This window comes from Amphibalanus amphitrite, unplaced genomic scaffold (genome assembly GCF_019059575.1).
Source record: "Amphibalanus amphitrite isolate SeventyFive unplaced genomic scaffold, NRLGWU_Aamphi_draft 000216F_arrow, whole genome shotgun sequence".
Classification (NCBI taxonomy): Eukaryota; Metazoa; Arthropoda; class Thecostraca; order Balanomorpha; family Balanidae; genus Amphibalanus; species Amphibalanus amphitrite.
This window is the reverse complement of record NW_024881711.1, coordinates 499,334-512,336: the sequence shown is the minus strand read 5'-3', so window position 1 is coordinate 512,336 and position 13,003 is coordinate 499,334. Positions and strand designations below refer to the sequence as shown.

The 13,003-nt window shown below is 53.3% G+C and overlaps 1 protein-coding gene across 2 annotated transcripts in view; it reads right to left on the bottom strand.

The window, feature by feature from the left end:
• Positions 1 to 13,003, bottom strand: part of LOC122385384 (SH3 and multiple ankyrin repeat domains protein 3-like) — a 114,806-nt gene that overhangs the window by 77,074 nt on the left and 24,729 nt on the right. Inside the window, exon 1 of one of the 2 annotated variants that reach the window (XM_043373617.1) lies at positions 1,013 to 1,087. The exons of the other annotated variant lie outside the window; for it this stretch is intronic. The gene's annotated coding sequence lies outside the window, so the exon portion shown is untranslated. Of the gene's footprint in view, positions 1 to 1,012; positions 1,088 to 13,003 lie in introns of those variants that run through there. 2 annotated transcript variants of the gene reach the window in all.

Here is a 13,003-nt window from a genome sequence, read left to right as displayed (position 1 = left end):
GGCCCGGCTGGTCGCTGACACTGACCAGCTACTTCCAGCGCCGGTACACCAATAGCGGCCCGGCTGGTCGCTGACACCCAGCGGCCGTAGGTCCGCCGCCGCGGAGAGCCGCCGCGGACGGGCTAATTACACACACATTGAGAGGGGCAGCGGCCACTCGGTGCAGAACCGGTTCTCAATGACGGCGCGGCCGGTCACGGTCTGACCGCGTCCGGCCGGCCCGGCCGTCTGCCGTCCACCTGCTGTCGGCCGCGGAACTCCGGGCCGGTCACACGGGCAGCGACGGGTCACACCATGGTTAAAGTTAAAGCACAGTCACAGCACAGTTAAAGGCAGCTATTGCAGCTGCCTTTTCGGCGGACTCCACCAGGCAGCGATGCGTATCGCGCAGATCAGTCAGCGAGCAGCCCAGCGCTGGCGTGCCCACATAAACGCCGGATGAAGCATGGAAACTCCGCCTCTGCGAGGCGCGGATACTGGAGCGGCGCTGCGCGGATACTGGAGCGGCGCTGCGCGGATACTGGAGCGGCGCTGCGCGGATACTGGAGCGGCGCTGCGCGGATACTGGAGCGGCGCTGCGCGGATACTGGAGCGGCGCTGCGCGGGAGGAGGGCGGGGGGGGGGGGGCAGAGGTACCGCCAAGCCGCCAAGCCGTCAGCGCCATCGGGTCGCGGTGGCCGCGCCGTCGGCAGACCGGCGCTCAGTGACCGAACCTCGCGGCGTGCCACCGTCTTCTGAATGGCCGCGGCCCGGTCCCGCGCCAACAGGTTCACACCAAGTCGTGACGGGCAGTGCTCGGAGCCGCCGCAGCTTTCTTATTTAATGCCGACAAAACGACCGAGGTTCTTCCCACCGCCACCTCTCGGTAGAAAAGTCGAATTCCTTACACAGCGGAGCATTCATAGTCCAGAGCACACAGTCCAGAAGTGCTCCCACCGGCGATCCTGGCGATAATCGTACCAGACATGACCTTACCCGTCAAAGGGCTGGACCGTTCCCCGGTAGCGCTCACCTGTCAATGAACCGTGTACCGTACCGGCGCTTCGTCTGCGGGCGCACCTCACAGCTCACAGCACCAGCCGTGACTGGGCACTGGCGGCCGCCGGCGCAGCGGCCCGCCGCCCCTATCGCCCGCCGTCAGCAATCGCACTGTTAAATCCCCGATAGCAGGGCGATCGGACGCTGACGCGGCTCCGACGTCACTCACGTGCCACGGCACGAGCCCGGCTCCCGATCCGGGCCGTGTCGCTGTCACCGCGCGCTCCAGGCACCAGTCGTCCGGCGGCGTATCTGCAGCCGTTTAGCCGCCGTCTCGGGGAAGGGTCGCAGTGCCAGATGGCACGTGCATAGAGCTGCCAAATATGGACCGACGGGTCCGATCGGAGCACCGCGCCGGGGAATGGGGACTGCGGGCCTGACCTTGGAATACCGTACAGCGCCGGCCGGCCTGAGCCAGGGCCGGTCGGTACTCGGCGCCAGGCAGCACAGCGGCACCTTACAGTCCGGCACGGCACGGCACGGCACGGCACGGCACGGCACGGCCGTGAGACGCCCGCCAACCGTCAGAGGGGAACTGCTGCTGGCCAGCCCCAGGGGCGGTTGTTGACTCCCCGGAGATCGCATGCAGTGACCAGGGTGCAGGGGACCCGGCCGGCTTTCCGCTCCCCAGGCGCCACCGGAACAGCCGAGGGCGCTACCAAGGGGTGTCCGAAGCCGCCGGCAGCAGACACCCGAGTGCCGTGGCAGCGCGCAGCGGCCACCACCTACCACCGTACAGTCACCAGCAGTTGCTACCCATCACCCTCGGACGGTGGGGGAGCAAGCTACCACCGCCCCTGCGAGACTAGCGCCGCCATGCGCCAAGAAGTGGAAACACCACGTGACTGAGGCCACGTGAGGGCAGGGTCACGTGATGGAGGGGCGGAGCATAGTAGCTTTTGCGCCCGACACTAACTGAAATGCGGCGCTGTGATTGGGCGCCTTAGCATGAATGAAGCCCCGGCGCCAGAATCAGCCGTTCGCCTTATATGGAAAGTGAGCCTTTGCGTTTCACTGTTCTGTATTGGTTTGAGAGCCACGGCACCATACGAATTGTGAGCCCCTTTGAACGGGTCACCGCCCGAGGCACTGAGGCGACGGCTGTGCCGGGCAGAGTCTCGCCTGGTGGGAGAGGTGGGCCAGGGAAAGTGCGATCGAGCAGCCACTGGGACGTGGATTGGTATTATCCAACCGCGACAAACGATGTCAGCAGCCTCTTCTCGTGTCATAGACAGTGTCTATGACACGAAAAGCTAGACAGACAACGTGGGCAGTGCCCAATCAAAAGCTACTAAACGATCCAGTTAAGAAGTTGGCGAGGTATCCAGACCAAATAAAAAGTTTTTAATTCGATTTTGGTTGACAAGTGACATACAAGCCCGCTGTGATGGACCAAAAAAGGAGCTGAACAGTCCAAGCAACTTCTAAAAAGCTCAACGGTTTAAAAATTCAAAAATTTAATGTTAAAATTCAGCCTGAATGTTTAAACTCTGGTCCGGCGCTGGCAGGAAGCTTATATTGCCACTTGCAATTCCACTACGTTGTAATATAACCAAGAGTTCTGTGAGAGCAGCAACTGAAAGCCCCGTTGAGGGGGAGGGCGCGCGAAACGGCCCCCTCTCTCCTTTTCAGTCGATATCTCCTACAGTATAGCAAATGTCGCCACCAAACTTTCAAGACCCCTCCGGGCATCATTTTTACACCTTGTGACCAAATTTTCCAGAGCTCTTATGAAAGGTTAGTCACAAATGACGTCAGAGGGATGCCATGTTCTGTCATTCTCGACCCAATAAAAGGTTTAGCGGGAAGAGCTGTCACGCTTACAGTTTTGAAGATAACGAAAAATATTCAAGATAAAAAAGATATTAAATAAACAGCGCTACCAAACTGTTAACTCTTATTTCCAAACAAAAATTGATTTTGACCATCAAAACAAAACTATAGAAGTATAACACCCCGAAAATACCAACAACTTTCAAAATTAAAACTGAAATATATGTTATAAAACTATCTGCTCTAGATATGCCAAACTTAAACTCGATAGCTCCATCTCTAGCAAAGTTATGGAAAAAAACTACTCAAAATTTATTACGTAAAATTTTCAAATTCAATTTTTAGCCGTCACAGAACACAAAGCAAGCCAAAGGCCACCATTGGATTTCCTGTGATGAGCTGCATCGAATAGATACCCTTTTATGCAAAATATCAACTTTGAAATTTGACCTTCTTTGGCCTGACCTTGACCTGACCTCCACCAGAATGTAATCTAAACTGGCCCCAATGGCCGTCTAGCTCACACCATTGAATTTTAAATGTAAAATTGGCCATAAAACATGTATCACACGACCCTAGCATAGTTGGGTTCATATTGTGACCCTTAGTGACCTGACCTCTGTGAACTGACCTGGCATCAATGACCTCTTTAGGCAACATATGTATTAGACAACCAACGCTCTATCGATGTTTTTCGATAACATGCCTTTTATTTAATGTGTTAACTGACTGTAATGCATTCCTTAGACTAAATCGGTGAAAAAATGCGACCTTTGACCTGACTTGTGACGTCATGGGTTGCACCTAGGTCAACGAAACCTGGTAACAAGGTAGTTACCTGGTGGGGCTATCGAACGCTCTTTGAATGTTTAAAATCGGTCGGTAACTTTCCGAGATCTCAGGTGGAGGGCGAAACGGCTGCAACACCCGATCAGGTGGTAGGGTCCGCCAATAGCCCAAGAAGGCGCGGAATATTTATTCACTCATACAGTGTCATTTATATTGAGAACACCTTTCTCACGCCATGACATGGTCCTCTCGTAATAGAACGAGATGAGGAGTGTTTTCACGCCTCCTTATGCACGGCTCTAAGTGTCATTGAGCTATCAACTGTCAGCGGTTTTCGGACAATGAATTTCTTAGTTCTTACTGAATCCAATTTTATTTCAAACGATTGTCACTGTGCTAGTTTTCTTCTTATACGTTTTTGAAAAAAACGCTGAAGAAGTCTTTGATAGACGAAACCAGTCCGCTTATTCTTTTTCTAATTGTTTTTTAAATATATTCGTAGACTACTGGCTCTTTACTACAAAATTTGAGAATGTTTGGTATTACTTTGACCCGAACGTTGTGCAGCTGAATTTTCCCTCTTGAATGATTATGGACAGCTCGCGCTCAACCTAAACTACCGACAAGCAGAAGAAAATCCGATACAAGCCTACCTCAATCCTCTCACCTTATTCAACCGTTGAAACGTTAAAGGCATTTGTTCAGTCCGAGTCGCTATGTCGACCACCCGCGCCGTGCTGGGGGAGGCGTTTTTACGCCCTTCTCCCTCAGGTTTTTCGCGAATATCTAAAAAAAAAAAACGGCGACGCGACGCGTAGCGTCATTCAAGGTCAGGTCACCAGGTAACGTCAAGTGACCTTACCTCAGAAAAAAATTCGAAAGCTCGTTGTAGCTACACCGACTGAGCGATCACTTTTAAACTTTCAGTGCTTGCTTAGGGTATCAGTATGTATAAAATGGATACCTCGGATTTTTTTATGTCTGTGACCTAAGGTCAGGTCAGTTTTGCGACTGCTCCATTAGGTATAAGTCAATGGGAGAAAATTGAAATGCGCCTCTTTTGGACGAATTTCGTTCTACACCCTCTCAAACATCGGTCCATAGGTAAACATGACACACTGAATCGGAAAATTGCACCTGTGACCCCTGTGTGTGCCCCTGAGGTCATTTTAGGACATAAAAGGTCCAGCAGTTTTTTTTTTTACTTTTGACGGAGACGTGCTAGAGCGGTGAAAACACCGTTGATCTGAGGTCAAATTTGAGGACATATTGGCGCAAAAACGTTATAAGAGCTATCGAATGCGCTTTTCCGCGGCGCTGTAGCTCTATTGGTTCCCGAGTTAGCCGTCGGGTGTTCGAAATCGTTGAAATAAAAAAAATTGACCTTTGATGAACCCTGGTGACCTGACCTTTACCCTGACCTTAAAATGACCGAGTGTTTTCCTCCTTATTTTTGACGCTCTTTCGATTGTCGCTTACCGCGTGTCGCTACGTGGCCCAAGAGCCGAGTTAGACGGAGGGGCGTAAAACGCTCCCCCCGCCCCCCAGCACTCGATGGAAAGTTAATGCCACCAACACGGCGGCGCGGGTTAATTGTTATGTTAGCTAGCTCCTGTTGTAAGCTGCGGAGTCGTGGACCTGATCTTGAAGGAACTGGGCCTAACATTTTCATAGCAAACGTAAAAAATGTTTAATAGGTTGTGCAAAAAATAGCATCTTTTATGAAACATTTGCGAAACCTTCAACACCATCCCCAGACCCCATTAGTGCCGAGCTCCCAACGACGACCATAAAAGCGTCCCCATCCCGTCATAGGCGGCGGAACGGGGAGGGCACCGGGGCACCGTGACCCCCTTTGATTTTGGCACTTCAACATTAGGCCAATGAGCGTTGCATGGAAATAATAGGACCAAAAGTCGGCAGTGCCCCCCCCCCCTTAATTGAAGGTGTTCCGCCGCTACTGCATCCCGTCAACGTGGGTTTATCACAAGGATGCTAAGATTTAATTTCCAATCCGAAGCTGTAATGATGGAAAGCAAATTTGCATTTTACATGTGAAACAAGCTGACACAACTAAATATTTCCTCTCTCGCTCCCTCTCACTGATTTACCCATTGCTCTCTTTCTCATTTTACCCTCTCTGGTTTTCCTTTTCAGTTTTTTTTTTCTCTCTCTCGCTCTCTCTCTCTCTCTCTCTCTCTCTCTCTCGCTCTCGCTCTCTCTCTCTCTTCGCTCTCCCTCTCTCTCTCTCTCTCTCTCTCTCTCTCTATTCTCTCTCTCTCCCTCTCTCTCTTCCTCTCTCTTTCTCTCTCTCTCTCCCTCTCTCTCCTCCCTCTCTTTCTCTCTCTCCCTCTCCCTCTCTCTCTCTCACTCTCTCTCCCTCTCCCTCTCCCTCTCCCTCTCCCTCTCCCTCTCCCTCTCCCTCTCCCTCTCTCTCTCTCTCTCTCTCTCTCTCTCTCTCTCTCTCTCTCTCTCTCTCTCTCTTTCCTCACAATATTCTCGGCTGTCACAACGTTGTAGGACTTGTTTCCAGACAGGTCCAGGCGCTCCCCACTCCGCAGGCCCCAGCCCACACGGCCCAACCGCTCAAACACCCTCCGGCGGATGACCTCTGACCTCGGCGACCTGACCCCAGCCGACCGATCGCGTCCCTCTCCACGCCTCCGCCCCGCTTCCCCCACTACAGCTGCGTAGTAATTGTAGCGTGTGCAAAGGTCACGTGACATTATTTACTTCTGCGGCTTGTTCGGCTGACAAGAGATGGCACTAGTGGTCTGTGGATCAGAGGCGGGGCTAGGTTCTACGACTCCTTGGGGCACACTTTAGGGCAGAAAAGAGGTTTTTTGGCTCCCCATCCCAAAATGCTTCGAATATACAAAACAAGTTAGATATTCGAGAATCGGAGGACCAAACGGATCGTTTGACGTATCTTGCGCGACTGACAGTTGATCGGTCTTCAAACTACTGAACAAAAACGAGGTGATTAGTAGCAAGTGCTGGTGACTGTACATACAGTGAGCTACCCACGTCAGGTGCGCCGACCGACGGACTGCCGCCGCGGCGAGAGCCGGCCGGTCCCTGCCGACGGAGGAGAGGACGGCCGGCGCGCGGCGCTCTTCCTGTCATTGTCCGCCGCGCCGCACACTGTCTCAGCTTTTCCGCTAATTATGCTCATTACGCGGGCGCCGCGCTAACGGACCGCCTGGGCTCTCCGTCACTGGCCGCGTGCAGGCCCCGGTCCGGCTGGCCGCGCAGAGGTCACGTACAGGGTGCTCCGCTGTCTCCCGACTCAGAGGTCGCAACTGGGTGCAACTGTTAGCAACTGGGTGTCATCGGGTACCCACTGGCAGGGTCAGGTGACGGCAGGACTGGCCTGTCCGCAGAGGTCACTGAGAACAGAGGTCACTGAGGACAGAGGTCACTGAGGACAGAGGTCACTGAGAGCAGAGGTCAGCTGAGGACAGAGGCAGACATGTGCTTGGATCCGGAAAAATTGATCTGAGATCCAATCCCATGGATCCCGATCCGAGATCCATTCAGATCATAGATCCAACCCCTCAATTTTGTCGAGGGATCTACTGGGATCATAGATCTGACCCTTCAATTTTGTCGCTAGATCCACTCGGATCATAGATCTGGCTCCCCAATTTCGTCGTGAGATCCATTGGGATCATAGCTCATAGGTGCTCAAAAATGTTAACAACTTTCTTTCATAAAAAGTTATGAATACCAAAGTATGGCTAGAAACAAGCAATCTTATACAAAGGCCATATGAGTAAAGTCCAGTTACATTATACAGAATACAAAATAAAGGAGGCTCATGACGGTCACAACTTGAGAGAATTGAGTGACATGAAGATTGTTCACATACCAACAGAAAAGTTTGCATTAACAATTAACATAGAGGTAAGTCAAAGTAATGACTAATGAACGATACATTACTAGGCACCTACCACATCACAATTCATGTTAGAATCTACATAATGATATTGATAAGACAATCTTGCATTAGACAACCATGAGGCTTTCCAGTTTACGGCTAACACAATTGATTGATAAACAATAAAAGATGATACTGACACATGTGGCTTGGTTAGGTAAAGGTATTTCAAACTATTGAAAGAAATATTTGATAAAATAAACTGAGATATAAAAAAGTATAAAAATATTCAACAGCCTGCGGAAGCGATGGGAAGCGAAATATCAATTGTAATGGCCTTGGATATTTACCGTAAAATGATTATTCAGTATCTAAATAGAACTCGTGACGTCATTTCAAATAACAAATGAGCTTAGCGTTCTACCTTCGAGTATAATGAAAATAAATAAAAAATCAAACTGGAAATGCAAAAGTCTGGAGTTTTTTTTTCAAAAGGATGTTCGGTTTTTTCTGCCTCACATGATTTTACGATACGATTGTTTGTGAATATCATCTTTGTAGCGTTGAATTTAATGACTTAAACGTAAGCTGAAACGGTATTACATGGCCCTGAGCCGGGTGTGCGCCTTGCATCTTTATTTTATTCACTTTTCAAAAGAATCACAATATCTTACGTCATTAGTTTGAATGGCCTATTACGGGGAATCTTTTGGAATCATTACGGATTTAGTCAAATTGAGATTTTTCATTGGTCAAACGATAATGACGTAATAAAACAATATTACCAAAACGTGAGCTGTGAATTTCGTTTGTCTTTTTTTGGGAGGTTCTCTCATAACGAAAGCACAGCATGGCACCACACGTGGCACGATGCCAGAAGTAGGTAATCTGAAGAAGTTGATGCCATTTTTGAACTTGTATTTTTACCAGTATAGCGCCTTTTGGGGCGACTAACGGAGCGAGCGAGGGGGTGAGTCTTGCACGTGCGAAATTTCGAGGGGGTACCTCCAACTGACTTGTGCACGGCACCCTACTGACCGGTTTCTAGCGATGTGCCAAATTTGAGCACAATCGGCCCAGCCGTTCTCGAGATCTGGGAGCGGCACCCTGCACGTGCGCACGTGCAAAATGGGTCCCAACTGACTTGTGCACGGCACCCTACTAACTGGTCCCTAACCGTGTACCAAATTTGAGCGCCATCGGTCCAGCCGTTCTCGAGATCTGGAAATGACCCCTGCACGTGCGCACGTGCAGCAGCACCCCAACTCTGGCACATGGATATGCAGTGCCTAGTGGGTGCCTACCTACATGCCAACTTTCAGCGCAATCGGCCCAGTAGTTACCGAGATATTGCAACAATTACAAAAGTGACACCTCTTCGTTTTGCACGTGGCACGTGCATAAGGGGTCACCCACATGCATCGGGAATAGTCCAATACTTGGTAGAAGGAATGAAGCTACCCTACAAAAATTACCGCATGTAAATCGGTCAAGTGGTTGCTGAGATATAAGCCTCGCAAAAGCGTCCGCACGGCCGGCCGGCCGCTCATACTCAGAAATTTCCGTTATTCTACGTAAGACTCCGCTCGCTTCGCTCGCTCCGTAATTAGGAAAGTATTAGAGGTTGGTTGCTATTCTTACTAAATCGAAATTGTGTTGCACATACTAATAGCTCATACGAACATTCTGGATTGGGATTTCATACCTGGCAGAAGTGGATTGCTGGATTATTTTTAGCAAAACTGACCTATTTGGCTTCCAGGTTTGATTTCCTAACATCTGTCCATAGGCGGCGGAACAGGGGGGGGGGGGCGGCACCAGGGTACAGTGCCCCCCATAGATTTTGGCATTTTAACATTAGCCCTACTGGCGTTGCATGGAAAAAATGGGACCAAAATGAAAATCTGCAGTGCCCCGCTGCCACTGCATCTGTCTGTACTGTTTGTTCATTAAATTAAAGTGGCTTGCTGTCATGAAAAAGTAACAATTGGTCAAAGAAAGTAGCAATGTGCATGTTCTTAGTTTATTTTAAATGTAGTACAAATGTTGTTGATTTAAATTCAAATTTCATGATGATACCTAATGATTACAACTGGTCTTAACCATGTCCACAAGTGACAATTCTCAATTGTATTGCACTGTTAGGTGTACAATTATGTAGGATAAGGGTTTCATTGGCTACATGTTGTCGTGAGATCCATACAGATCATAGGTCCTCCACAAATTTTTGCCCGCTGGATCCACAGAGATCATAGATCCGACTCCTAAATTTTGTCGAGAGATCCATTCGGATCATAGATCCAACCCCTGAATTTTGTCGAGAGATCCACTCGGAGCATAGATCCAACCCCTCTATTTTGTCGAGAGATCCACTGAGATCATAGATCCAGCTCTCGGATCCATGCACATGTCTGGACAGAGGTCACTGAGGACAGAGGTCACTGAAGACAGAGGTCAGCTGAGAGCAGAGGTCACTGAGAGCAGAGGTCACTGAGGACAGATGGTCAGCTGAGGACAGAGGTCAGCTGAGGACAGAGGTCACTGAAGACAGAGGTCAGCCGAGGACAGAGGTCACTGAAGACAGAGGTCACTGAGGACAGAGGTCAGCCGAGGACAGAGGTCACTGAAGACAGAGGTCAGCTGAGGACAGAGGTCACTGAGGACAGAGGTCGGCTGAGGACAGATGGTCTGTGCCGCCCGACGCCGTTCGTCCGCGGCGGGCACCCCAGACAAGCTGTGGTCCGCGGCCGTCGAACTCGCCGCCGTGACTGGCCGCCGCCGTTCGTCACGGATGGCCGCGCGTCACGGACATATCAGCACCGAGCGCGTCACGACGCCGCGTTATGGCCGGCGTCACGGATCGCTGCGCGGGCGTCACGTGAGAGGAGCCGCTGGGGCCGCCGGACGGAAGCCGCCGGGCGCGCGCTCCGGGACGGGAGCCGCCGGGCGCGCGCTCCGGGACGGGAACCGCCGGGCGCGCGCTCCGGGACGGGAACCGCCGGGCGCGCGCTCCGGGACGAGAGCCGCCGGGCGCGCGCTCCGGCCTCCGGGACGGGAGTTGACGGGCGCGCTGCGCTGCCGTGCCCTCCACGAATAACGTCGTGCCCGACTCTTATGTTCAAGACAGAGACGGCATGTGATGGAGAAAGCCCGGCCGTGACCGTGCGGCCGGAGAGCCGGGAAAAGACGGCACGGCGCGAAGGTCGCCGGCGTCACTGCGGCCGGCGGAACGGCGCCTTGGAACTTCCCGTGGTCGTGGGAGCGAGCAGGCGTGATTCCGAGGACGTATGGGAACGTCACGAGAGCTCCGACTGGTGCCGCTCTGCAGACTGGCGGCAACATGGTCGGCGCAGGAGAAACTGTTCGGCAGACGGTGACTTGGCTGGTCGGTCGAGGTAAAGAGGTCAGAGCTCGCCATCCGGATGGCTGATCTCAGAACCGAGGCGGAAGCCTCGCTGAACCGCTCCTGTGCGCCGCCGTTCACAAGGCTTCCAAACACCTCCTCAGGCCAGAATACATAACTCGACCGAGCTCCCGAGTCTGCCAGTTGCATACTGATCGACTCCCTTGGACAGTCACTCGGGGCTTGGTAGTCTACGAGGCGGGGCGGGGGGGGCAGCTGTTCGGAGACGTGCCGCCGTGCCGCCGGGTCACCCCCGCGGCCCCCCCCCCGCCAGCGACGCGCGCCCGTCCGCGGGGTCAGCGCTGCCGGCGCCCACATCTCCGCCGTGTTCCTGAGAGGCTGACACTGGCAGAGCCTCCAGACGGGCCCTGGACGAGTCGAGAGCTGGGAGGGGGCAGTTAGCACGGCCTTGGCGCGGCAGCGGCGCCAGCGCCCACCGGCCGGCTGCAGCACGCCACTAATGATGCTGATTACCGCCAGCCATGCACGTCCCAGCTATCAACTTTCAGCGCAATCCCCCCGCGTCAACACACTGCGGCCAGAGGATCCCAAGGCCACGGACCAGCACCACGGACCAGCGACTGAGACAGCCCGGCCCACGGACCAGCGACTGAGACAGCCCACGGACCAGCGACTGAGACAGACCGGCCCAGGGACCAGCGACTGAGACAGACTGGCCCAGGGACCAGCGACTGAGACAGCGCGGCCCACGGACCAGCGACTGAGACAGACCGGCCCACGGACCAGCGACTGAGACAGCCCGGCCCACGGACCAGCGACTGAGACAGCCCGGCCCACGGACCAGCGACTGAGACAGCCCGGCCCACGGACCAGCGACTGAGACAGACCGGCCCACGGACCAGCGACTGAGACGGCCCGGCCCACGGACCAGCGACTGAGACAGCCCACGGACCAGCGACTGAGACAGCCCGGCCCACGGACCAGCGACTGAGACAGCCCGGCCCACGGACCAGCGACTGAGACAGCCCGGCCCACGGACCAGCGACTGAGACAGCCCGGCCCACGGACCAGCGACTGAGACAGACTGGCCCACGGACCAGCGACTGAGACAGACTGGTCCACGGACCAGCGACTGAGACGGCCCAGCCCACGGACCAGCGACTGATACAGCCCACGGACCAGCGACTGAGACAGACTGGCCCACGGACCAGCGACTGAGACAGACTGGCCCACAGACCAGCGACTGAGACAGACCGGCCCACGGACCAGCGACTGAGACAGCCCGGCCCACGGACCAGCGACTGAGACAGACTGGTCCACGGACCAGCGACTGAGACAGCCCGGCCCACGGACCAGCGACTGAGACAGACCGGCCCACGGACCAGCGACTGAGACAGCCCGGCCCACGGACCAGCGACTGAGACAGCCCGGCCCAGGGACCAGCGACTGAGACAGCCCGGCCCACGGACCAGCGACTGAGACAGACCGGCCCACGGGCCAGCGACTGAGACAGCCCGGCCCACGGACCAGCGACTGAGACAGACCGGCCCACGGACCAGCGACTGAGACAGACCGGCCCACGGACCAGCGACTGAGAGTTGAGACAGCCCAGCCCACGGACCAGCGATTGAGCGTTCAAGCGCCATCATACCCAATACCCAATACCCATACATACGTCAGGAAAAATGCCCCCCCCTCCCAATGGCTTATGTAAAAATAAAACCACATATGTTTTTTTTTACACAAAACCGCATTTAAGCAGGAAAGTGGCAGCCATTCTGATCTGGCGATAAATACACTACGCTGAAATTCGCCTTTCATGGACACTGTCGAAAGGGATACGTCGATGGCGCTGTGCATACTTTGAGGAGACTTCACAGTTCACAGGTTCGCGAGTACCATTTTCCGGGTGTTGTGGAAGGAAAATGGTGCTAGTACAGAATTGATTATTTGGAAGTAAGAACCTTGAGTGATTTTTTTTCAAACGTTGTCCGGGCGGAAGGAAAAACAATAATGAGCCATCTAAAATGAAAATGACCCTGAAGGCCTTCATCACTGGGTACAGGTTAATAAGTAAAGTAATCTTGCAGGTTAATTTGCGTCTTCCCACGATGATTAATGGTTAATTAGTGACATGAAAGCTCCAGTGAGGCAGCAGC